Below are 27,620 nucleotides of genomic sequence, written 5' to 3'. Positions count from 1 at the left end.
CCATAATTATCCATCACAAGTGTGCACCATCTAGATGCGCAATTGGGTAACTTGATCACATTTTATCAGGCCCAATTTCAGCATTTTAAAAGAGACAGCTCCGGGGCTTCTAGTGCCCTAGACAAGCCAAGAAGATGAGACATGATGGTCCTTTGTTAATCATTCTCAACTCTTTCAAGCTTAACTTATTAGGTGAAGTCTGGGTCCAGACATTAATTTGAAGGATTGATTGTCTTCAGGTTGAGGAAAACATGAGGCAGTGGCTAAAGAAGAATGTCTTAAAATGCAATAAGAGATTGCCCAAACATAGAAACCTGACAGCTCTTTGACAGTCAGATTTTGGCTAAATGGTAAAGAGCTTGGGAAAGGGTTAATGCAAATGAACTGCATTAAATTATCATGTGTCCAAATAGAGGCTGTACTTGCGCCCCCAAATCATAGTACTTAGAGACTTTCTAGTCAAAGCCCCCCGCTGTGCATACAGATACATGAGGAGAAAGCTGAGGTCCAGACATATTCATTGCCCTGTTGAAAATCACACAGGTAAATAAGACGTAGAGCTAGGATTCATAACCCGAGCCTCAGACCCCAACTCTATCATTTTTGCCAGATTTTGACAAGTGCGAAACTCCCCACTGTGGCCTAAAATCACAATGTAATTAGTTTTTGTCCACCTTCCCAATGTAAAAAGCAGAGAATCACAGGTAGAATCACTTCTCAAGAGTCTCTTTCTTTTCTTTCATGTAAATTAGTCAACAGTACCTATACGACACAAGTCCGAGGTTTTCAAACCCATGGGTGCTGGTACAGCCCCCACTGGGCCCCTTTCCTGCCCCTCCTCCTCAATCTGCTCAATCCTCCAACTTCCACAGTATTGTTAGATATGATTTGTAGAAATTCATTTTAGTATATGCCTTTATTTTTTTCTTCTTTCTAAAACAGACAAATATGCTGTTTGCAAGGAACCATGCAAAATGGCACTATGCCAGGTCACAAGGGTCTGCAATAATATTGGAAAACTCTGCCCACATATTACTGAGCTGTATGGGGAAAGCCGCCCATTTGCAGACAGGTACAGCTAGTTTGAAATGCACCAAATAACCAAGCCAAAATACAGAGAAACATAGGCCATTCTCCACTTCGGACCTGTGTGCACTTCCAAGTCATTGTATATCTCTGGTTCCTTCCTCTATAAAATGAAGGGTTTGCATTAGGTGGCCTCTGAGGTACCTTCTGGCTTTAGCTTTAGGATCTTATAAGCTCTGCCACATGCAAGTGGGAAATTACCTTCACTTCAAAGTCGAGTAAGCAGAGAATGAAAGCCATTTAAAGAGGGCTTATGAGACATGTGGCTTCGAAAATTTGGCTCTCAGACATCAGACTTTTTTTAGCAAGGCTCTATTTATCCTCCTAACCTGGGAGCAGAGCCTAATGGCTTTGAGTGGGCTTAAATGTTTCATTCATTCACTCACTAATTCATTCATTAATTAATTTATTCATTCATTCTAGGAACAAGTTTTAAGCAGCCTGGGCAGAATCACACATTTTCACAGCAGAAAGGGAGCATTTGGCTCCATTCAGACTTTAGCAGAAATACTCTGATGATATCCCTGACAGGTGATTAGCCAGCCTCTGCTTCCATACCTCCAATGCCCCCTGGCAGAGGTCTGCTTGTTAGGGGATGGTAGTTATTTGTAAGGGAAACAAAGTCCGGTTCTGTCTCTCTGCAACTTATACCTGATGCTCCTAGTCTATTGCCTCCTCTACCTGACAGCCCTTTAAATAAAATATCTCCTTATTATGTCTTTTCAAGATATTTAAACTTCCTCAATTCTTTCAAGCAATCTTCATATAGCAAGACTTCCAGGCCCTTCACATACTAGTCACCCTTCCCAGAATGCACTATGCAAGGGCCTGGGGGAAACACAAATAGGATAAAAGACAGGTTTCTATGCTTGAGATGTCTAGGGGCACAACACATAGAGAAGTGACAATAATACAACTTGATGGTAAATTCATTAGAGAAATGAAACCAAATCCAATGCAGTCAAATGAGGGAGCTTTCCTTGTTGGCTTGAAGACAGAAAGGGTGGAAATCAGGGAAGGAACATGGAGGATGTAACTTGGAGCCAGTATTTCTTCACCTTTTGGTAGAGGTACACTGATCTGCAAGGGGGGTTGGTTTTCTGAATCTGAACCACAACATAACAGACATTAACATACACAGAGTTTCTCCAGTGACTATCTTAAGTACATTAATATGATGGTTGCATCTTATGCCATTCGCTTGCCTTTTTGCCATTCTTGGCAATGCCATAATTGAAACAAACACAAAATTACCTTCTAGCAACCTGGAATAAGGGGAGAATCTATTACCTTGTCTCTCTGCATTTGTTCTCAGCCAGAATAGCAGTGGGCTGTAACAAGTCATGTTAACTGGATTGTGGAGGCTCGTTTTCATAAATGAGGCTGAATGTCCCTGACTCCAAACCGCATTCTCCCTTGCAAAAGGACTCTTCTAATGACCTTTGGCTTGGAATAAAGAGCACGTGATGCTGCCTTCAACAACAAACAAAGTGGAGTTGAGAAGGCTTGAGTAAAACCCTAGTCATATGGGTGAAGGATGAAGGACACAGGTCTTCTAAGATCTCTACCTCAGCTCTTTCTCTATGTTGGGCAGAAGAGAAGAAACCTTTTTCTTTTCTTCTCTTCAGTTGGCAGTAGAGCAAAAGGTAGTGCCTTCTTGACCTTCGTTTTCCCTTAGAGGATGGAACCACAGAGAACAGCGCGGTTCTCTGCCTTCCTTTTGGGAAGAAGGAGGGATGGAGTTTGTTCTCCCTATCTTCTGATCAAAGAACAAGCATCAATCAGTCAGCTTCTCTCTGTATGAGCCAGGAATTCAAAATTTAACTTGGCCTCTTTTCCAGATGGACCCAAATGGACTCAAGAAAAAGAATCTGCTGCTATTCACTCTTTCTTTTTTGTATCTGTACATTTATTAATTAAAGTTTATAATAACTCACCTTCTGGCTATTTTGTATACACCCGTTATCTCTCATGCAAATGTCAGCTCCTTAAAGGCAATAATTGTTCTGCTTTTGTCCTTGTATTCCCGGCACCTATTATAGTACTTGGCACATAGTAGATGCTTAATTGATTGACTGAATATTTGTGCTGAGCTAGAATTTTCTGAATAAGTTATGTAATTGCTGCTGCCATGACAAGTGCATATATGTCGGTGTATTTGTTGTTGAGCTCTTTCAGTTATGCTTGACTCTTTGTGATTTTATTTAGGGTTGTCTTGGCAAAGATACTGGAAGGGTTTGCCATTTCCTTCTCTAGCTCATTTTACAGATGAGAAAACTGAGGCAAATAGAGGTAAATGACTTCTCAGGGTCACCTGAGATATGAACTCAGGAAGAATCTTTCTGACTCCAGGCCTGGCACTATCCACTGTGCCACCTAGCTGCTCTCTGTGTATATGCTAATCCCCAAACTGCTTGTTTATTGGGGGAGGGGCTTGACCTCATGAGCATCTTTCTGGCCTTTGCAAGAAAGATCCCTAGAATGCCGGCCATTGACTGTTTTGGGACGGTGCAGTCTCGTTAACAGATTCTTGGTGGAGAAACGTGGGTAGTGTTTCTCCAAACATCTATGTGTTCCAGGGCTTAAAGCAGATGACTGTAGAGAAAAGCTGATAGACTCTTGAGAAACAAACCAAGAAGAGCAGATTTAAACAGGAATGACAACAGCCTGAGAATTTTCTCTCTGCATCTCTCCAAAGTTGATAGTAGAAATGGGGGGGGGCACAAAAATAGGAGAAGGCTAATCTATTCAAATCCAATCCTGCCTATGTAGAACTTAAGAAGTGATAACTGCTCAGGCTTATTTATAATATTCTTCTTCAAAAATGTTCAAACTGCTTCCAGTCCTGGTCTCACTTATTCTCCTTTTCTCTCATCCAAAAAAAAAAAAAAAGATAAAAATGAGCATCATCATTTAGTGATGGAGAATACAATTGGCCTGGTTCAAGAACTGGAAAGGGAGTTGGATCTTCATTTTACACAGGCGTACACTGAGGCACAGAGAAGGGAAGACCTTGGCCCGGGGTCACATAGCTAATCAGTGTTTTCAATGCACATCCTTTGATTCCAAATCTGGTACTCTTTCCATGGCACCATAATGCCTCTGAACTAGTAATCTGGAAAGGTCACAGCTTGGTTAAGGAATGGGAAAAGGCTGGGAAATGCCATCTAACTCTGCCATAAGGCTGACCATTTTGTGGGTAGGGAAAATAGAAATCAGACAGAAAGCAATTTTACTCTTACCAGAGGAACAGATAATGGAAGCAAAGAGAGACAGTCCAAGATTACCCCCAAGAGTCTCCTCCTTTATACTAGGCTGGCCCCATTTAGCCTCCAGGTTGAAGTTACTTAGCAGGCACAGGAGGAGAAGGGAGCCCAATGGGGAGTCTGAGCTATAAAAAAATCATTCTGTCCATTTTGATTTGGTAGAATTTTATGTGCACTCCAGACTCTGCATTTACTAGCAGAAGGACAATCAGTCAAAGTGGCTACAATTTCAGATGGGAACATTTCAATCTCGTGGTTTTTTTTATGAAATGCAATTGATGGAAGGATAACATTTTTGGTCAAATTTGTCTCTGCCATTAAGTCCATGTGGGAAATGGACTTGGAACCAAAACAGAGATATTAACAGAGAGACATCCTTAGTCTTGTGTTCCAGTCTGTTCAACATCACCCCAAAATCCCCCAAACAAAAACATGTCAGTGCAAGTGATTCTGTTTTGCACTTTTCCGTAAAAAATGTATTTTCTAAAATTGTTGAAACATCGCTGAGTATTTTTTAAAACAAGGAAGGGCAATACTCTCAATAAAGACACCTGAAAGTGAACCCTGATTTCCTCTTCTCATATGACTTTTAGAAAATCTTTTTGCCTCTCAGAGCCTTGGTGTTTTCATCTGTAAAATGGGTAGTTTGCTTAGGTGGCCTCTTTAGATCCCTTTCAGTCTTAAAAGTAGATGTTTTTATGGGCTGAGGGAAAGGTGATTTTGTACACATTCATGTGGATGAGAACAAGCCACTGAAAGATGGTTCTATGGGGGAAAAAAATCCATAGACTTTGACAACTTCAAGTAGTTATTGATCTCCCATCTCACTGTCAGGTAAGGTCACTAGGAATGAACTGGAATAGATGGCCCTTTCTTTCCCCCCCCCCCCCCCGGAAGGTGGGGTTAAGTGACTTGCTCAGGGTCACACAGCTAGGAAGTGTTAAGTGTCTGAGACCAGATTTGAACTCGGGTCGTCCTGAATTCAGGGCTGGTGGTCTATCCACTGCACCACCTAGCTGCCCCTAGATGGCCCTTTCTAACTAGAAGACTATAAGTATGTTGATTTATTCATTCATTCAGCAAACATTTATAAAGTGTAAGACTTGGGGGATTATTGATATAAACCAATTGGAAAGCCATTAATCCATCAGAAAAAATATGGGGGAAGATTTATATCTGGATGAAAGAAAGGAGACCCAAGAGAAGAGTGTACACAAGAGAATTCAGATCAACTCCAATGGCCAATGATTTCCACTGCCTGATGGGAACATACAGAGAAACAATGGAAAGTGGTGCAATGGAAATAATGTTGGATCTAGTAATAGAAATCCAGGGTTCCAATCTAAATTCTGTTACTTGCAATCTGTGGTGTCTCGAGCAAGTTACTTCTCCACTATGAAACTCAGTTTCCTCATCTGTAAAATGAAAGACTTGTGCTAGATGAACTCCAGGGGTCCTTTGCAAGTGTAAGTGTTTGAGAATAGATAAATGCATAAAGAGAGACAGAGAGATAGACAGAAAGACTGACTTTCTGTTGAAAAAAAATAGTAAACTAAGCTTTATTTATACCCAACAAACTGGCAAAGATGACAATAGATGGAAATAGAAGGGCTGTGAAAGACAGGCACATCAATACCTTTTTGGTGGAGTTGTGATTTGGTTCAACCATTGTGGAAAGCAATTTGGAATTATACTAAAAAAGAGAGAGAGAAAGAGAGACTAATATGTCCATACCCCAGAGAGCCCACTGCTAGGATTGATCAATGGCATGAATAAAAGTCCTGGATACACCAAAATATTTATAGCAGCCCCTTTTGGAGAGGCGAAAAGCTGGAAAGAAAGTAGATGCCCTTGATTAGGGGACAACTAAATAAATTGTGGTGCGAGGGTATATTACATTTCATAATGAATTATAAACATGAAGACTACAGAGAAACACACAGAACACATGAGCTGATACAAAGTAAAGTAAGGCGAATGGGAGAACCAGGAAAACCACATACACAATACTTAAGATACATCATATGACTGTGGGAAGGGAAAGAACAACAATGACTAAAATGAAAATTACAATGATCAAGCTTGGCTCCAAAAAAGGAACATAAGACCTCTCACTCTCCTGTACTTATAGAGGTGAGGAGCACAACATAGACTGTCAGATTTTGCTTGATGTGTTCACTAATGTGTTGTTGAACTGCTTTTCTATTCTCTTTTTTATTCTTTATGGTAAGAGATAGTTCTCTGGGAAGCAAAGGGGGAGGGATATATTGAGGAAATGAAGGCAAATAAAAGATATCAACAAAAAATGTTGAAAAGTTGTCAACTAGAAGAATGGGAAGCTGTATGTGCTGTTAGTTATAACTACTTTTTGAAAGGATGATAACCATGAGGGACACGGAGTCCACAAGGAAGTGAGTACTGTGTCTGAATAAAATCTGCCAATGAAAAAGTAAATGAAAAGAAAGTCTTTAAAAAAACCACCCATTTCTACAGTGTCAGAAAAGTTTGGCCTTTGAGTTCACCGAATCTGACACACTCATCATATAGATGGGAAAACTGAGGCCCAGAGATGGAATGGATTTGTTGAAGATCCCACAACTTGTCAATAGCAAAGCTGAGTTTGGAAATGCAGTCCCTTGAAGCCGAGACCATTGTTCATTTTTTCAGATATAAAAAGTTCATAGAATCATAGACCCTGAGAAGGGGGAACTGAGGGCCAGAGATGTTGAGTCTATACCAGTAATGAGCGAGTGACAGAGGCTGTACTAGACTCTACCTCTGTTGATGCCTGAGCCAATGTTGTTTCTCCTTCACCAAGGTTCTTTTGGTTCCTATCTGAGAACATAGAAGGGGTGGGTAGGGATATTCAAGGTTCTAAGGGCTTGGACTATACATTCACCCTCAACCCTACCCTAACCGCCCCCCAAAAGGTCACAGTATTTAAAGCTGAAAGAGAATCTGGATGTCCTCTGCTACAACCTGTTTGATTTAAGGAGGAGGAAATAGAGGCCCAAAGAAAGAAGTTCCTTTCCTTATGTCGCAAAGGAAGCAAGCAAAGCCAAGATTTGAACCTAGCCCTTCTGGAGCCATTTTTTTTTTGCACTGGGCACTGGGCAGCATCTCTTGATTCCTTAATGCTAGATTAAACACCTGGCATTTGGCATGGGTTCCAATTGCAATGATTACCCTGAGCTTTAGTTTTCTCTTCTGCAAAATGGGAATAAAAATACACTACCCTCCTCCTTCACCCCAATGCTGGGTGGAAAGCACTTTGGAGACCCAAAATTACTATAGTAATGGGATATATGCTGCTAACTATGATAACATATAAAGACCTAGAGGATTCACCAAAAGACCTTTCGTCCCGGGGACAAAAACAGTACAGGCTTAAGAGTACTTCAGAAGGCACGTTTCAAATCATGAGCCAGGAAGACCTGGATTCTAGTCCTGTAGTACATAGCAGCTGGGCAAGTGATACTGGGCAAGTCACTTCACTTCCCACTGGGTTCTAAGTATCTCTTATGGTTCAAGGTTGCAGAGAAGGTGCCAACCTGCAACAGTAGAGGCATGCTAATGAAATCTCTAGCCTTCCAATTTGGAATAGAGCCAGCCCTTGTGCCAGGCATCTTGCCCAAAGTCTACCTTGGGTATATAAAAAGTTTTCATTTCCATTCATTTTCCTCCCTCAACTTCCCACAAGAGGCTCTTTGCCCATTCCCTCCATATCGTCTCTACGTGTCCAAGCAAAAGAGTCATCCCGACCTAGCTGAGTACCTCTCAAAATCTGAGGCTCTCCATTGTACTTTATTTCTGTCACTGCAAGGGAAGACTCCATTGGCTGAAGAAGTGAGAAGAGGGGGACAGTGATGAAGGGAAAAGGCAAGTGATGTGAAAAACATCAACAAAACATTTTTAAAACCCACTATGCTCTGGGAATTCAGGAAGAATGATGTTGGGAACAAACAGACTCTGCTTAGAAAGCTGAGTATTTTCCTTGTGCTGCTTTTCTCAGCTTACAGACTAAACTCGGCTATTTCATAGGGCACTCCAACCCTTTTATTTTACTGAGGAGGAAACTGAGGCTCAGAATGGGGAGCCTAGCTAAAGAACAAGCCATCTAACCTAAGCCTTCCTTCTACAGTAGAGATGTTGGCTACCTTTTCACAAGGCCACTAAAGCTAAGGGGGAGAGGGAATTTGTCCTAAAAATCACACCGAGGGGTCTGGAGCCTTTTGCCCATTCCTCCCCTTCTCCCACTCCATCCACTGTACTCACGTACAACATACACTCATTCTTGGGTCAAATCAATAATGAAGTCATTCAGAATGATGGAATGTGGGGCACAAATTTCGGAGGGCCCTTATCTCATCTGAAGGCCCGGAGAGCCATGGAAGCTGGTTCTTCTTCTCCCCAGGTCTAGCCTGAGCTTCTTTACCATTGGTCAGATTTCTGGGAGCTGCCCTGCAGAGGCCTCCCCTGAAATTCAGGGGATCTCAGGAAAATCCCATCCCTTCTTGGGCCTTCAGTCTCTTCATCTGTAAAATGAGAATCTTGGGCTAGATAATCTAAGAGCCCACTAAACACTAATATTTTATATTACTTAGGAGGAGAAAATGGTGCAGGGAAAAGATGGATCAATTTGGAGGCAGAAGAGCTGGGCTGAAATCCTGTCCCTTTCTATATGACTCTGGGAAACAGTGGGGGTCCTTTAGCACAGTTTCTTTTACTAATCTATAAAATGGGTATGATAAGATATATCACTTGACTCAAGAGGTTGCTATGAAGAAAGCACTTTGTAGATCATCAAATGCTACTGAAATGAGTTATTCTTCCCATTTCTCCTGAACTTATAATTGCCCTAAAATCATCCTTTTAATTGTTCACTGGGTAGGTTAGCAGTTCACCTGACCCAAACCAGAGATCTCAATGAAAGTGTGGGATCCTAACTAATACATTATTAGTAGAGTTGTGAACTGATCCAAACATTCTGGAGAGCAATCTGGAACTGTGCCCAAGGGGCTATCAAACTGTGCATCCCCTTTGATCCAGCAGTGTTACTACTGGCTTTATATCCCAAAGAAATCATAAAAGAGGGAAACGAACCCACATGTGCAAAAATGTTTGTAGTAGACATTTTTATATTGGCAAGGAACTGGAAACTGAGTGGATGCCCATCAGGTGGGGAATGGCTGAACAAGTGATAGTATATGAACATATACCAACACACACCATATCGCATTCTGTGTGCTATTAAAAAAAACAGGTAGATTTCAAAAAAATCAGGACATACATACATGAACTAACGTTGCGTGAAGTGAGCAAAACCAGGAGAACATCCGACACAGTAAAAGCAACACTGTGCGATGATCAACTTTAACAGACTTAGCTCTTCTCAGCAATACTATGATTTAAGACAATTCCAACAGATTTATGATGGAAAATGCTATCCACACTGAGGGAAAGAACTATGGAGTCTGAATGCAGATAGGAGACTATGTTTTACTTTTGCCTGTTCTTTATTTTTGTGGGTTTTTTCTATTTCTTTTATAACATGACTAATATGGAAAAATATTTAATAGGATTGTGCATGTATAATCTATATCAGATTGCTTATTGTCTTGGGAAGAGGGGATGGGAGGGAGAAAAAAAATTAAAACTCAAGATCTTACAAGAAATGAATGCTGAAAATTATCTTTTTCATGCAGTTGGAAAAAATAAAATATTATTTACAAGAAATTGGAGAAATATCGGAGCAGCAAGGGATTTCAAAATGGGGCATCTCTGGTGTGAGAAACTTCTCTGCTTTCCTTTCAACCTCTGATTTTTCTAGCTTCCCTTCTACACCCTCCACTCCCGTCCCAGGCAATGAAAAAACAAGTTCAAATGCTTTCAGCCTAAAGGATGATTTTATGAAGAAGAGAAGTAAGGTTCCCTCCACCATACATACACTGGTACTAATATCTTTCAATAATGTTTATAGAGCCATCCCTGCCAATCAAAATTCAGGAAACGCAATTTCCTGTTTGTGGTAATAGAGATGATATTGAACACAACCAAATCAGGCTGCAATTAACTTCTAAAGAAAACTCATCCAGTAACTCAGGTGGGCAAGGAGAATGGGGCTGCATTCCAACAAGTCTGTCAATGAATCAAAAAGAAAGGGAAGACAATTTCCAGTAGGAAAATTCTCATTACTTTTTGTGGGGAAGAAGGAGGAAAAGCATTAAAGTAAAGGCTCTTCAATCAGAAGAGGATCTTCCATTTCTGGGGGGCTTAGGCCATATGGCTTTTAAGGTTGCTTCCTGATGTTGATTCGAGGATTCTATGATTTTTTCACTAAGTAGAGAAACACAAGGGAAAGGGCACCTTGGAGGCAGCTAGCTGGCACAGTGGACAGTCAGCATCTATGCTTGAGTCAGGAGGACCTGAGTGCAAAACACTTATTAGCTGTGTGATCTTGGGCAGGTCACTTCCCCCCCCCCCAGGCTGGGGTTAAGTGACTTGCCCAAGGGTCACACAGCTAATAAGTGTTAAGTGTCTGAGTCCATATTTGAACTCGGGTTCTCCTGAATTCAGGGCTGGTGTGCTCTATCCACGGCGCCACCTAGCTGCCCCTTGGGCAACTCACTTAACCCAAATGCCTTGTACCAAAAAATAGGAGCACTTGGCTGGGATTCAGGAAAGCGGGGCTCCAACCCTGGCTTGCCACCAACTCCTTCACTGGGTTTCAAACTGCTCCTGTCTAAAATCAAGGAATTGTACTAGCAGCTCTGGTATTCAATAAGACATTAATAATATTAAACTGTTTGAATGGGTGCCCATTGGCTTGAAAAACAAACCAAATTCTGTGCCTCACTAGACCCCTCTGTGGCCTGATTAACACTCAAGTACCAATAATTGACAGAAAATGACCAATCTGAAGTCTCCCCCCAGCCCCAGCTTGCTTACACAAACACAGTGGAGCTCAGACCTGCCATTATCAGGCTACACAAGACTACCTGTACTAGGCAAGATTTCGTAAACCTTCCTCAAGCATGAACAATTTTCTCTCATAATCTGGCTTTTCATGCTCAGGTAACTGGATGTATTTAATTAGGAACACAAATCTAAAGCTGACAGGAACCTCAAAGGCATCTGATCCAACCCCTGAGTTTTACAAACGAAAAAACCCTCCAAAAATGGAAGTTCAGAAAGGTAAATAACTTATTCAAGGTCACAGATAGTGAGTCGGAGGAATAATCTAAACTCAGGCCTTAAATCCCAGAGCCTTTCCACTGCCCCCTGCCCCTATTTCTTAAAAAAGTGGGCTTCCTTGGGAATTGTGCCCACAAACCTGTAATCTCTGCTAGCTAGGAGGCTGACTAAGGTCTGAAGCTTTGAGCTGCTAGGGATTGAACCCAAAGGGTGTGCTGATTCACAAAGCCTCATGCAAATATGAGCCCCCAGTATGGAGGGGAAGGTCTCCTGGATGCTTAAAGAGAAATGAACCATCCCAGATTACAAAAGGAACAAGTTGAAATTTCAAGCAACAGGGGAATTGGCCTTATGGGGGATTACTGCACTTGCAGCCTGGGTGCAAGAGGGAGAGCCAGTATCCAAAAAAAATTGGGGAAGGGATGGGATTAAAAAACAACTAGACACATGTATTAACTTTTCTGAAAACTTAATATTTGAGAACAATCAATGAATTCCTAAAAGTGTAAATCCATCCCAAGAAGAGGAAAATGTACAAGTTCTATCACTTTTAAAATTTTGTTTCTAGATAAGTTTTAACAACTTTTTATTTTTCAAAATACATGCAAAGATAGTTTTCAACATTTATCTTTGCATAAACATTGCACTCCAAATTTTTCTCCCTCCCTCCTCACCTCTCCCCTCCCCTACATAGCAAGTGATAGCTTAAACATATGCAATTCTTCTGTACATATTTCCACAATTATCCTGCTGCACAAGAAAAATCAGATCAAAAAGGAAAAAAATGAGAAAAAAAAAACAACAACCAAGCAAACAACAACAAAGGTGTTTTGATCCACATTCAGTCCCCTATTCCTTTTCTGGATGTGGATGGCTCTCTCCATCCCAAGTCTGTTGGAATTGACCTGAATCACCTCATTGATGGAAAAAAACCACAACCAACAGAGTTGATCATTGCATCATCTTGTTACTGCCGTGTATGATATTCTCCGGTTTTACTCACTTCACTCAGCATCAGATCCTGTAAGTCTCTCCAGGCCTTTCTGAAATCATCCTGCTGATTGTTTCTTATAGAACCATAATATTCCATTACATTTATATACCATAAGTTCTATCATTAAAAAAAAAAACTAATCAGTTTTACAAAAGCAAGGGAACACATATTAAACCCTCCCCTCAAAAGAATTCTTCCAACTTGCTTACTGAGGGGAAAGTTACAACTGGTTGCTTGTGTAAGAATTCTTACATTTTAGTGCTTCTTGGTGGGTCATTGCCCATATTATCTTTAAATATCTTTTTGGGAGGAAGGAGGGAGGTTGGTCCGATCAGATGATTTAAAAGTCTTGGGAGAGTTGGACAAATAGAGGCTTCTATGTCTATTGTGCACGTCTCTACCCCCCCCCATTTCACCAATGCCTGGCTTAATGGAGGGCAGAATAGGCCATGTCTGACCAGCTGATAGGGTTAGTACAATCTAGCAGAAATGCACTATGGGTCCAGCCAAAAGATTTATGAAACACCTATTATGTGCCAGGAACTCCCTTGGGTATTGTAGGTATAAATAGTACTGTGAATCAGCCCTGGCCTTGAGGAATTGGCCAGCCCAGTGGAAGAGCTAGGGTGCAATATGCTTGTGTATAAATAAGCACACAACGGTGGAGGTGGGGGTGCTATGACATGAGGAATCAGGGAGGCTCTCTCCCTCTCTTTGAATATCTGGCTTCCTTAAAGACTCAGCTCCAGACCCACCATAAGCAGTAGACTCTTCATGCTCCCCCCAGCTAGGAAGCACCTTTTCCTCAAGAATTACCCCCCAGCTACTCTGTACTTATCCTGTCTGTGGCTGTTCTTGTGGTACTATCAGGCTGTAAGCTCTTTGAGGACAAGAACTGGTTTTCCTTTTTCTTTGTGCCTCTAGAACTTCACACAATATGTGGTGCATAGTAAAAGATCAAGAACAGCTTGTTGACAGGTTAAGCTTAACCTTGAAGGGAGCAGGGGATTCCAAGAAGGGATGGTAAGGAGGAACAACATTCTAAGCAGATCTTCTAGGGGGGAGGCCAAGATCCTTACGGCAGAACTTGGCACCTAGCTGTTGGGGGGCAGGATCTTTATATAGGAGCTTGTCACCTAGCTGTTTGGGGGGGAAGGCGGTAGGGGGCAGGATCCTTACAGCAGAACTTGTCACCTAGCTGTTGGGGACACAGGCTAGGCCTTCAGTGAGTCCAAAGCTGCACTTGACAGAAGAAGGTAGTGGGAGAAGCCTCAGGATCTAGAATTAGGAGCCTTGAAGGACTGGGATGCTTTTGCCTCTTTCTAGCTGGATGACAGTGACTAGATCAGATCACCTCTCTGAACCTCGGTTTTCTTTCTCATAAAACAGGAATATCGAGTAGTCACACGACAGCCCTTTGTTTCATTTTCCCAGCAGTCACCTAAACAAGTGAGAATATTGGCAAAAGTACCAGATTTTTGTTTTTTGCTTTTAGTATTTGAAGCTATATGGCCTAGCTTCCCATCCTGGTCCTGTGACTTTCTAGCTCTGTGACTTTGGGCAAGTTATTTCTTGGAGCCTCTATTTCCTCAGTTGTCATAAGTAGATAATAATATCCATCTTACCTCCTCACAGGGCAGCGTGAGCCTCCATTTCCTCAGTTGTCAAAAATGGATAATAATATCCATCATACCTTCTCACAGGGCAGCTGTGAGGAAAACACTTTGTAAACTGAAAAGCCCTAAGAAAATGGAAGCTCCTGTCATGATTATTATAAAGCTCCTGTCATGATTATTATATTATTAGATCCATTTAAGAGAACAATATGGGTGCTAAAATAGTTCCTTGGCCAGATCATTTGAATCCAAATCTAGAATTATTTCCATTATACAATCCCTATTCTAGTTCCTTAAGAGCAAAGACTTTCATTGTATCCCAAGCCCTTCCCAAGTGTTGGTTATGTTGAATACAGTCTCCCTTCTATCAAACGGGGAGAATAATTTGGCTCCTCTCTCCCAGGGATGGTGCCTTGGACTTCCTGTCAGCTCAGTGAATATGGCTGCTACATAACCTCCCCACTAAAGCCTGAAGGCCAGGAGTGCCATCGTTCCAGGAGTTTTATAAAGACCTCATGTCATTTCGACAAGGCAGACAGGACTCAAACAATTTGGAGAAGGCAGCCTTCGATTTGGGCTCCTTTGGGGAGAGCACCATGCCAAAGTGATCAGTGATTTCCCTGAACAAGAGACAGCATCCAAACAGCTTGACTGGCTTTCAACTGGTGGCTGTGCCAGCATGAGGATCAGGTGGGAGAGAAGTTACAGGTTTGCATGTTGGGGTTTCCCCCAGATTTGTTCTGCACCACTGCTTACCTCCTCACCTGACAGGCAGGCAGTGAGACATAAACGCAGGAAGCCTTCTGGAGCCACTAAGCAAGGGAAGGAGCAGATGGCGACTTCCTACTCCCCAGCAGACAGCAGTGGGCCCACACTCCCGACCCACCTGGGACTGCAGTGTCAGTGGTACTCGCTTCGCAGACCTGCTTCAGGTGGTGGGGACCTTCCTCAGATTCTCTTGTGACAGGGCTGTGGGATCCAAAATAGTGTTACGTGTGTTTTTAGAGGTTGTGGAGTCCACAGAGTGGGGGATATCAAGCAGAGAGAGAGCTTAAAGACTCACTAAGTAAGTGCCGAACATGGGATTTGAACTCACTTCTTCATGACCCTAATTCCAGGGCCCTGTCTTCTAGAATGCCATCCCCAGACTATCAGTGAAAACGGGAGCTGCTCAGCAGCTCTCACTACAGGTCAAGCCCACTCTGGTTTCTTTTATGATTTTCTCCATACCATTTCTCCTCTACCACCACTTGTTTGTAATGGGATGTTGCTTGCTCATGGCTGCCCCGCCCCTTCCCACTGCCCCCCTCCATTAGAAGCTTGTCCAGGAACGACAGCTCAGGCCAGGAATCCCTGCTCCTCAGAGATGAGGACGATGGATCTCTTGAGCTGCAGTAGGCCTAATATTGGGGTCCACATGAAAGATGGCATTGATAAAGCCAGCCCTCACCAGCAGGGGGCCAGGCCAGCAGAAGGAAGCTGCTTAGTGGGCCAGGGCCTGAGAGGGCCCACTGCACTTCTAGCTAGGAAGACCACAGGACAGTATTCCATGGTTCCCAAGTTACCCAGAATCACTATCAGAATCCAGCCTCTCTCAAGTATTTTGTCTTTCCTGTTAACATGACAGTGATAATAACAGGAGGCCACATGCTACAGCAGGTGGGGAGAGCTGGTCTCCTACACACATGTGCACACATACACACACTGCACATGCACTGAATCTCTGAGCTAGGACCCCCAGGAGCAGTCCAAGACTAGGAAGCTCTAGAGCAGGTGCTGATCTGCTGTGGTTTAAGGGACTTTCCTCACCAGGAGCGCCCTAAAGCAAGGAAATCACACTTCTAGTCCTAAAGGAACAATAGCATGGAGGGTAATGGGGTAGGGAGGAGAATGCCTTGGAATTAGAGCAAAGGTCTAGAGTTCACATCTAGCTCTATCACTTACCAGCTGAGAAAGTCTCAGTTTTCCCATTTCTAAGATGGAGATTAATGAGTTGGCTAAGTTCCAGCTAAAAACCATCTTCTGCAAACCCTTCTTCCTTCCATAGCCTTCTCTATTAATGCTTTCCCCATTTGTTGACATACAGCTTGTTTGTAACATTTGTTGCCTATTGTTCCCCCTTTAAGCTCCTCCAGGGCTTTACTTTGGTTCTTTTGTAGCCCCTGGCACTTAGCAGAGGCCCTGACACTTAGTGTGTACTTAAGAAATGTTTACTGATTGTTTGGGGATTTTACTTTCACTTCTGACTTCACAGAGTTGTTATAAGGGAAAGGAGTCTATTTTAACAAAGCAAAAAAAAAAAAAAGGAGGAAGGAATGAGTATTCTGGCTGAGAGCCAGTAAGTACCTCTCCATTTCTACCTCCCCAGCCCCCTCCTTTTAGGGGAGCAGGAATAAATTGCACCTTCGGTCTGGGGTGCTTTACCATCTCCAACCTAAGGTGGCCAGTGGATTATTGTCATCATTTTACTCAGGAGAAAACAGAAATGTCCCAAGAAGAGGCGAGCTGCCTCTGGGTCCCAAATCCTGAGCTGGGAGGGTCTGGAAGACAAGCTGGCCCAGTCCCCCATTTTGATGAGAAATATGTAAGGATGGGCTGGTGGTCCTGGGGCACCCCCTTCCACTGCTCCATGCTGCCCAGTTATGGCCCCAAGAGAGCAGCAATTAGTTAATGAACTACTTACTCTTTTTCTCACTAGAGAAATATTTTTAAATCAATTTGAAATGTTTGGGGAATACAATAATAGGCACTTTGAGGCTGGAGGCATGAGCCTAGACTCTCTCTGAAGGACTTTGGAGTCTAAATGTTATTGTAGCGAATTTTGTTCAGCCTCCTCATCTACAGTTAGTGTGCTACAAACTTCTCTTACTTGATGCAACTTTCTCAGCACAGAACAACAGGGTGAGCTGAAATACTTCATAATGGAATAGGGCAACTGCATTAATTAAAGCTGCTCAATTTTGACTGTCTTTTATGAAATCACAAATAGTTGTTTTGAAAAATCTTCCAAATGAATGCAGATTGAAGCCTCCTATTTTCACTTTTTTTTTAGGTTTTTTTTCTTTCTCATTGTTTTTTTTTTTTGCTTTTGTTCTGATTTGTCTTTCACAAAGTAAACTTAGAGTGGAAATACGTTTAAAATGATTGTAACCCATGAGATTGCTTGGAGGGAGGAAAGGGAGGGAGAGAGAAAAATTTGGAACTCAACATCTTACAAAAATGAGTCTTTAAAAGTAATTGGAAAAAATAAAATACTATTAAGTAGAAAAAAATTTAAAAATTAAAAATAAATAAGCAATAAAGAGGATCATTAAAAAAAGCCATCCTCAGTTGAGCAGTAGGGGTTGAGGGAGGCAGTGGAAGAAATAGAACATCACAGGGAGGTTCATGGTCCCAATAAAAAGAAGCTGCCTGTTGATCAAGTTCTCTTCCCAAAGCATCTACCTCAAAATGGAGTGTGGGTAGAAACAAAGCTGCACATTTCCAATAGGAATCCTCTTTATATGAGGAAGTGCCAGGAAGGTAACAACTCCCAGAGTTAAGCAGTATTAACTGGTTCACTGATTCAATGAGTAATTTACATTTTTGTGACATATCAATTGAGTCAATTGATAAAACCAATCTGAAGAGAACTTAGGAACAAGGATTGAACCAGGCCTCTGACCTGTCTGAAAATCTGGCCACCTCCCTTTTTTCTGGCTTAACGGGTTTCCATTTCCTTCTCTAAAAAATGAGAATCATAATATTTGCAATTCCTACTTCGTAGGGCTGCCAAGAGGCAAGTGTTTGGGAAAACTATAAAATCGACACAAATTGAGAGCTATTGTTTTATGTGCCTGATAAAAATGGCTGCTAGAAGCATTGTGGTGAAATAAATAGAGAGCCAACCTCAGAGCCAAGAAGATCTAAGTTCATATGTGTAACGGTGTGTGAGCCTGGATAAGTCACTTAACCACTAAGTGCTTTAAGCCAGAAGCTGCATGCTGTATTTAGCTCACAACACTTCCCTGGCACATCCAGAACCTGATTAAAATTCTGTTATTGTTGTTTGCTTGTTTTTTTTTTTCCTTTTGGATCTGATTTTTCTTATACATCATGAAAAATGTAAAGAATTACACATTTTTAAGTTATACTGGATTATATGCAGTCTAGGGGAGGGGATGGGGGGAAAGGAGGGAGAAAAATTTGGAACCCAAGGTTTTGCAAGGGTGAATGTTGAAAACTATCTTTGCATGGATTTTGAAAATAAAAAAACTATTATTTAAACATTTTTAAAACTTATTTTATAGCTGGGAAAACTGAATCTAGAGATATTAAGTGACTTGCTTTCAACACAGGTAGTTTAGAGGTAGGACCAAGACCGCTGCTGTAGGTTTCACTGCTGGGTCCATTTCTCAGAAGACAGTGTTCATTCAGATTAAAGCTAACTAGGATGGAAGGATCTGGTCTTTTGGCCTCTTAAGGTTGATGAGCAGTTGCTATATTGGCTTTCTCCCTGGTCCACTGACACAGTATCCCAACTCTGCCATCTTCCAGCAGTGGTATCCTATTTATAAAATGGGGATATTTCTTTCTCCTGTCTACCTTACCAGATAGCTATGAGGTCCAAATGGGATGAAAATGCACACACAGGAATTTTGAAAACTACAAGGCCCCGAGGCTGATGTCACCCAATCCACAGGCTCTTCTGGACCATTCCCGTACACAGAAAGCCATCTCCCTGGGTTACCTGAGAGTTTGCATCTCCAGCTACAGCCTCTCAAGCCCCAGTCAGAGGGAGAAAAGGTTAAAAAAAAAAGAGCACGGGGCCCTCCCAGCTAAGGAGGAACCATTGAGTTGAAGAACTCTACCAGTGGGACTATGGAAAGAACAGGGGACCAAGAGTCAAGAGAACAGGTGAGCTGGTCACTCCTGATGTGTTCTTGAAGAAACCCCATCCCCTCTCTGTGCCTCAGTCTCCCCCTCAATAGAAAAAGAGGAACGGCTTGATAGTCTCTAAGGTTCTGTCCACATCTAATAATCCATGACTCTGTGAAATCCATTAGCAAGAGCTGATTAGGCACTAATGTTTTGCTGGCTAATTTCAGGAGTTCTGAATCCAAATGAATTCATCCCCACTTTCCGATTCTGCCTCTCATTTTATCTTATTAAGCGCTCACATTAAGCCACCATATGTTTCCCCCCTTTCCAGTCCTGTGGTGATGTCACTCTTCCATTAATTCAGGCACCTTTGTGTTCTTCAATATTGGCCAATTACAAAAGCCATCTGTGGATTTCCACAGCACTCTTACTGGAACCCCAGAGCATTTCACAGAATTTTAAAAATAGAAATGGATTTTTGTTTTCAATTTAAACAGCTTTATGGGAAAAAGTAAACTTTTATACCTGCAGATATTAAGAGAGCCCCACTGACTCTATAGGAGCTCTGATGCTATCACTTCCAGTTCTACCTCTCAGGGCCTCGATTTTGTTGCCTGTAAAACTTGGGGTAATAATAATCATCCATCTTACATCCTGGGGCTGTTGAGCAAGGCTGCAGCTTTGGAAACTTTCAATCTCGGTAGGATATGAGCTCTCGTGAAGAGTTTCCTACAAATGGCACCACCACTTATGGAGTTCTGATTGGTGTTCAAATCCCAAATAGGAAGCTCCCACCTAGAGGGGGGCAAAAAGCACAGAACTAGGAGATAGGACACCTGACTTGACACTAACCATGCAAGAAGAAACAAGTCACTTCCTCTGCCTGAGACTAGGTTTCCTCATTTGCAAAGTAAAGTTCTTATCTTATGGGGTTAAAAACCTTGCTCAAGGTCCAACAATAAGTGCTGTCATAAATTAGAAATAGAGGTTGGGCACCATAAGTCCTGAGCTCTTGGGCCGTGTGCCCTAGAGGAAAAGAAACTTTCAGAGTAGATGGCAGAGTGATTTCCCCCCAAAAGAGGTGGGAATGGGGCTGGAGGAGCTTATAGACTCAAAACAATAATACCAATACCATCCTATTTTTCTTAGACGTCTTGAGATAGACAAAATGCTCTCCTCACAACCCTATGCAGCAGAGCAAATAATATCCTCATTTTACAAATGTGGAAACTGAAGTTTAGAAAGGGTGACTTTGTTAAGTGGTAGAGCCAGACTTGAAGTCATATTCTTTGCCTCTGAGTCCAGAGCTTCACTACTACTCCCTCCTCATGCTCTTGTTCTTTTGGAACCAGAATTGGTGATTTTGTTGCTTCAAGGGCCCTTACCATTCCTGGTGAGGAAAGTTCCTTTACCACAACAGATCAGCTAGCATCTGCTCTACAACTTACTTAGTCTTAGACTGCTGCCTGGGGGCACTTAGAGGTGAAGTGACTAGCTCAGAGACTCATAGGCAGCCTGTCTGTCTGTGTGTTTGTATGTGTGTGCCACGTGCATGTGTAGGTGTGTGTTCATGGCCAGCTCTCCATCTGCCACACCATGTGGCCTCGTTATTATATTTTTAAGAAGAGACGTGCAATTTATAATAGATGGTATCCTTCCAGAATTGCTGTACGGTTGTGAGTCACAAAGCACCGGAAGAAGTCAAGCTTCTGAAGAACGGAAGAGAAGGCTCACCCAAAGAGCAACGGGAAGGCATCCAGACAGCAGCACATGGGGGGGGGGGGTGACTCAAAGAATTGAGCAGGCTACTAGTATCACATCACAAACAAGAATTATGCAAGAGAAAGGGTGTAAAGCAGGGGTTCTTAAAGGGGGGAATGTAGTCCATGGATAGATTTCAGTAGATCTATAAACGTGGATGGGAAAAAATACATCTTTATTTTCACTAACCTGTGGGTAGATTTTTAGAAGTAATGCATTTCATTGGATAATTTTGTAAATATGATTCTGAAAGTCTATAGAGAAAAGTTCAAAACTCCTGGTGTAAAGGATGATATTAAAGAAATGCATCATCACAAAAAAAGGTGGGCCAGACATGTAGTGAGCTCAAGGGATGATCAACCAATGGAAAGTAAACATGTCCCATCAGTCTTCTGGGGGGAGTATCCTAAAGGAGTATGGTATGGTGGACAGGACATTGGATTTGGAGGCTTCAACCTCATACCCTTTCTAGCCATGTGACCTTGACACTTAACCTCCCTGTGTCTTAGTTTCTTCAACTGTAAGAAAAAGAGGGATAACAATGGCCTCTAAGGTCCCTTCCTGCTCTTAACATCTATGTGCTCTGATTCCCTTTTACACTTTGACATTCTTAAAGATGGCCCTTTTTCCATTGCACAAGTCTATTGCTGAAACAGGACTTCAGCTGTCAGGCTGATATCCTGGCTAAGCTTGCTTGCCACCCTCTCAGGAAGCGACCTATTAACACCATCTTTACTTTGATGAAATTCAGTAGACACTGCCAAGGAGAAAAGCAGAAATCTTCAGGCTCAACTTATAATCTATTCAGAAAAAAACGAGCCATATAAAAATTAGTAATACCAAGGGGAACCTATAGAGATTTGTAGTCAATAGAAAAGAACCTCAAAGAAAAAGGGAGAGGTACTCCTTCACATTCTCCAAAGGATATAATTCATCACTGACATCAATGGTTTGTACATTAAAAATCCTCCCACCAGCCTTTTACTTTCAGGGGAATAAAAGTAGTAAACGATAAATACTGAAGTATTTTCCTGGATAAGCTCATTAAGGCTGATTATCTCTTCAAATAAAAATAAAGTATTAAGAATTTACCATGTCTGTGAACTAGTCCGACCATTCTGGAGAACAATTTGGAACTAAGCCCAGAGGACTAATAAAACTGTGTATGTGTTTTGACCAAATAATATTGTTACTAGATATATACCCCAAGGAGATTAAAAAAAGGAAAAAGACCCATATGTAGAAAATTACAGCCATTTTTGTAGTGAAAAAAAAAAGAAACTGAGGGGATTTCTATCAATTGAGGAATGACTGAGCAAGTTACAGCACATGAATGTAATGGAATACTATAGCACTATAAGAAATGATGAAGGGGACGGTTTCAGAAAAACCTGGAAAGACCTTTATGAATTGATACAGAATGAAGTGTGAAGAACCAGGAAAATAATGTGCACGGTAATGGCAATACTGTAAAGATAATCAACTGTAATAGACTTAGTAATTCTGATCAATACAATGATCCCCCATAAAACCAAAGGACTCATGATATAAAATGTTAACTACCTCCAGATGGAGAACTGATGGACTCACAGTGCAGACTGACACATTTTTCCCCTCCTTCTATTTTTCTAGCTTCCCCACCCTAGAACGGGTAAAAATATGTTTTGCGTGACTTAATATTTATAATGGATATCAATGAATAATGCCTTCTCAGTGGGTGGGGAGGTATGCAATAAAAATAAAATTTAAAAAACACTTCATATTTATAATAGCTATCAATGAATAATGCCTGGGGGAAGTATACAATAAAAATAACATTTGAAAAACCCTCAGACTTTAAAAAGATTTACAAAGTAAAAAAAGAGCCTACTGTGTATAGAACACAGAGCCAGGTACAGAGAGGAAATTCAATGAAGTCATGTCTTGACTCCTACTTTCAAGGAAACTACAATCTAGTTAGAAGGGGAAGAGGAAAAGAAGCTTATTTCAAAACAGACTACTAGAAGCATGGGGGAGCTGGTCATAGTAACAGAAGCTCTAGCAACAGCAGCAGCAAATCTCACTTCTCTATCACTTTGCTCACAATAATCCTGAGAAATAAAGAGTCTGTGCACTGGCCCCTTTCTACAGATATGAAAGTTGAGACTCAAAGAGAAAAAGAAATCACACTCACTGTCACTGAGCTGATCAGGTGAGCTTCTAGGAAGCAAAGATCTTTCCAATGAGGAAAGGGGGGAAGAGGCAAACCAGAGAAAGTCAAGGAGGGCTTCATGGGGAAGGTGGCATTTCAAGTGATGCATAACCTAAATGAGAGCACCTAATGTCGGATTCATTATTCATGTGCCCTACTACATTTTCTTGGCAATGGCATCATAGAATGGCTTGTGACAAAATAGAGCAGTTCCTCTATAGAACATCCCTCTTGGAGATTAAAAATACATATTGCCCTTTCCCCTCATACACATATCTATTTTAAAATAAACATGCACCCAAATGTTTTATTTTGGAAGCCAATCCCTTCCCTGTTTGACACGGAACCAATTCAGTGAACTCGAAAGGCCTTGGGAAGATGCACCCATCCAAGAGAAAAGTTGTCAGATAGAGAGCGAAGGAATTGAAAGAAATCCTCCTTCCTTACACTGCTGTGCCCTTTGGTCAGATTTTATGTGATAGGCGTTAGCAGGCTGCAACGTGTTACATTACACAGGAGAAGCACTATAAAGCCTGTCATCGGAGAAATGTACAGCCAGAAAAAATGATGGGGCCGTCATGTAGAGAGTATGGGGCAATCGATGGACAGTCCACGTTTGCTGTATTGGTACAAGAAAATTCAATAGAATGTAAGGAAGCCTTCTCTTCTCCCTCCCCCACCAGCACATAGGCAGAAGCCTCCTTCCCTCCCATTGGAGAGCTGAGGGGAGGAGAGTGACAAGAGCCACACCACATCTGGTGTGCATTACTGGGCTATGATCAGCATTATGGGAGGGGACATCCACAGATCCCATGGGCCACGGTGCACCTGGAGCAGAACTTCCCCAACCAAAAGAGATGGGGGCAGGAGAGAATAGTCATTCCTCCTTCTCTAAGTTTCACTTGACTCACCTGTAAAATGAGACCTCTAAAGATCCCTTCCAGCTCTAAATCTCTTATGAAATCTTGGGTCACTACGGCATCTGATATTGCAAAAGGTCAGGAGATCGCAAGTCCTGATTCACTTGCCATTGTTAATTGGACCCCCTCCCTTCTCTCTAAAATGAGGTGATTGGATTCAGTGATCACAAAGATCCCTTCCAGTTCTGCTACGGTTATTCTAGAATTCTCAGCAGACCAGAACAGTTGGTTCTACTTTTGCTGTCTTTGTGGTAGTTTCCCTATAGCCTCAGAGTGCAAGCTCCTTGAGGGAGTTTAACTCATTTAACCCCCCCCCTCCGCCAAACGCCTAGCATATAAAGTAGGAATTTAATAGTTCTTTGACAAAAGAACTAACATAGGATGGCGGATCTGACTTCTGTAGACAATACGCCAGCTTTGGCTGAATGTTAATAGACTTAGAAGTCATTTGGTCCAAGGTCCTCCTCCATTTCACAAAGGAGGAAACTGAGGAACAGAATAGGGATGGGACTTTTCCAAACTAGTAAGGGGAAGGGATAGGGCCTGGCCCTTTGTCATCTGCTTTACTACTTAATCCATTCTTTCCTAGGCTGAAGGGCAGAGAAATAGTGCTATTTCTAGAAAGCTACATAACTAGACCCAATTAAGGCCAGTGTTGGCTCCGTGAAAGCAGGAATTGTTTCACCTGAACTCCTTTACTTAAATTATGTTATAGGATGCAGCACAGTCCTAAGCACAAAGTATATGTTTGCTATATTGTCATTGAGCCGACTGGAGAGTTGGCCCCAAATGTGACTAATGTAAGAAAAAGAGAAAGCAGCCCTAAATTAATTTTAAAATGTTAAGCTTTATGGTGGTATCTAGCGTAACTGTGGTATCTGCATCATCCTGGTACAGAAATGAGAAGCTTCTTCAAGAAGTAAGGAGCTGATCGCAAGAACATGCCATGCAAACAAATGGCGCATCTCAAATTCAGTAATAGGCCACACAATGCTCTCCTTCTTGTCAATTAAACTGTAATGGGGAGCTGGGAGGCACACAAAGAAACAGAGCCGCTCCCTGCCTGCCCTCCCCTCCCTGCTGGGCTCTGAATGGAAAAAGAAAAATCCTTTTCTCAGCATCACGATTTATGTACAGCCCCTGGAGACACAAATTAATGTCTTCCTAGACCCAAAGCCCCAGCTGCTTCGGAAAAACCTAGGACAAAGCTTAACTAAGGTTCACACGTCCAGACACAAAGCCCTTAGAATTGCTAAGCTGGGTATTCCAAAGCTGCCTCCTCAATCAATCAAGGGCTAGAGTTAGCCTTGGTTCTCCTCTCCTCCCCAGACAGACTAGGCTAAAGTGGACCCGCAGAGCTCATTGAAAACTGCCGGAGGCATCTGGGGGCCTAGCACATAGACATCAGAAGCCTATTTAAGGGAAAGACACAGAACAGAGGGACTCGAAACCATACTGCCCTACTGATCAATATCAGACCGGAGCCATGGCCAATCTGGGCAAGGCCCAATTGCTCCCCGGTCCGTTTTTTAATGAGCAGATCCAGAGTTAAGATGACTGTGTTTGCATGAAAAATATTTCATTTGCTCCTCTCCTTACCTCAGTCTTCTTTTCCTGATTCCTTTCCTTCTCGACCCTTCGATGGAGTAACGGATATCCCCTTTCTAGATGAGGAGATCTTGGAGGATGTGAATGTCTTATTTCCAGTGGCAATGTGCAAAGGTCCTGCCACACTGCTCCATACCCTTCATTCCACAAATATTGATCAAGCGCCACTATCCGGTTAGTCCTGAATGTTTGCTGAATTCCCCACAGTTATAGGCAACGTATCTTCTATGCATCCAAAACCTTCAACAAAGCCTATCGCTGTCTCAAGTTATCATTTTAGACACTAAATGGCACAGTGGAGTGGAGTCAGGTAGACATCTTCCTCAATCCAAATCAGCCCTAGACACTCACTAAGTATGTGACCCTAAACAAGTCACTTCACCCTGTTTGTATCCATTTCCTCATCTGGAAAATGAACTAGAAAAGGAAATGGCAAACCACTCCAGTCTCTTTGTCAAGAAAACTCCAAATGGGATCATGGAGAGTTGCACATGACTGAAAGACTGAACAATAACCAAGGTGGCTCAGTGGATAGAGCACTGGACCTAGAATCAGGAAAACCTGAGTTCCAACCTGGCCTCAGACATTCCCTGGCTGTGCAACCCTGAGAAAGTCATTTAACCAGTCTTTGCCTCAGTCTCCTCATCTGTAAAATGGGGATGATAAAAGTACCTATTTCCCCAGGCTGTTGTAAGATCAGTAGAGATAACTAAAACATTTAGCATAGTACCAAGTAAATAGTAAACACTATAAATTTTAACTATTATTATTTCATATTTATCTTCTCTTTCCCTTAAAAGACACAGTGATAGAGAAGAGAAAATAGTGGCTCTGGAGCCAGAAGATCTGGGTTCAGAATCCACTTCTGTAACTCACTCAAGTCCTCCTGAAGTTCTGCGTCCTCCTTTGGGAAGTGAAGAGGTTGGTCAATCTGCTCCCTATGAAAGCTTCCGGGCTCAAGATCTAGGATATGACCCTATGATTAGAGAAAAAAAAAAGCTTTCTCTACCCATCGTTTCAATGACCACTGGCTTCCAACATCTCCCAAAGTCCCCGGTGACCGCTTAATCGCCAAATCCAACAGCATTTTCTCAGTTGTCTTCTTTCTCGACCTTTTTGCAATACTCGACAACAGTGACCCCTCCTTCTGGACAGTTTCTCCCTTCTTTTTTAAGATGCTATTCTCTCCTGGTCCTCTTTCCACCTTTCTGGCCACTCCGCAATCTCTTGTGCTAGATTGTGTCATGTCATCCATTTCACCCCGTACCCTCATCGGCTCCTACTGTGTTTCAATGATTACTTCTTTGCAGATGATTCTCAGATCTATATAATCAACAATCAAGCCTCCCTCTTGGCTTCCAGTCCTGCATCATCAGCTATCTGCTGGATATTTTGACGCTGATGTCCTGCAGAATCTCAAATGTGACACATCCCAAATGGAACTCAGCTTCCCCTCAAAACCTCCCCTCACCCCCTCCCAAGTTACCTTTCTCTGGCAAGAGAACTACCACCCTTCCAACCATCCAGCTCACACCTAAGAGTCCATCTCCACTATTGTCTTTATCTCACTCCCTCTCCATTTATACCCATTCAGCTGCCAAGTCTCATCCATTCTGCCTCCACAAGATCCCCTCCATCCATCACTTTGTCTCCACTCATAAGCCCACCACATTAGTTCGGGCCCACCTCAGCACTTATCTAAATTACTTCAGTCCCTCCTAATTTTTCTCCCTACATCCAGTCTCTTGCCTCTTGAATCCATACCTACCAAACTGACATTTTTAAGCCCACAGATGACCTTGTCATTCCCCGAAAAATAAAGCTCCACAGACTTCCTATTACTTTTAAGACAAAGTACAAATGCCCTATGTTTGACATTTTATTCTTGCATTATTCATTCATATCTGATTCTTTTGTGACTCCAGGTGAGGTTTTCTTGGCAAAGATTCTGGAGTCGTTTGCTGTTTCCTTCTCCAGCTCATTTAACAGATGAAGAAACTGAGGCAAACAATATAAAGTGATTTGTCCAGGATCATACAGCTAATAAGTATCTGAGATTGGATTTGAACTTAGGCCTTCCCGATTCCAGGCCTGATGCTCTATCTGCTGCAGAACCACCTAACT

At 42.2% G+C, this 27,620-nt stretch overlaps 1 protein-coding gene across 17 annotated transcripts in view; it reads right to left on the bottom strand.

The window, feature by feature from the left end:
• Positions 1–27,620, bottom strand: part of ENOX2 (ecto-NOX disulfide-thiol exchanger 2) — a 273,360-nt gene that overhangs the window by 165,468 nt on the left and 80,272 nt on the right. For 4 of the 17 annotated variants that reach the window (XM_074278306.1, XM_074278309.1, XM_074278310.1 and 1 more), the window contains exon 2: positions 26,373–26,472. The exons of the other annotated variants lie outside the window; for them this stretch is intronic. The gene's annotated coding sequence lies outside the window, so the exon portion shown is untranslated. The remainder of the gene's footprint in view (positions 1–26,372; positions 26,473–27,620) is intronic. 17 annotated transcript variants of the gene reach the window in all.

Source organism: Sminthopsis crassicaudata, chromosome X, assembly GCF_048593235.1.
Source record: "Sminthopsis crassicaudata isolate SCR6 chromosome X, ASM4859323v1, whole genome shotgun sequence".
NCBI lineage: Eukaryota > Metazoa > Chordata > Mammalia > Dasyuromorphia > Dasyuridae > Sminthopsis > Sminthopsis crassicaudata.
Note: the sequence above shows the minus strand (reverse complement) of the source record. Positions and strands in the feature narration are given on the sequence as shown.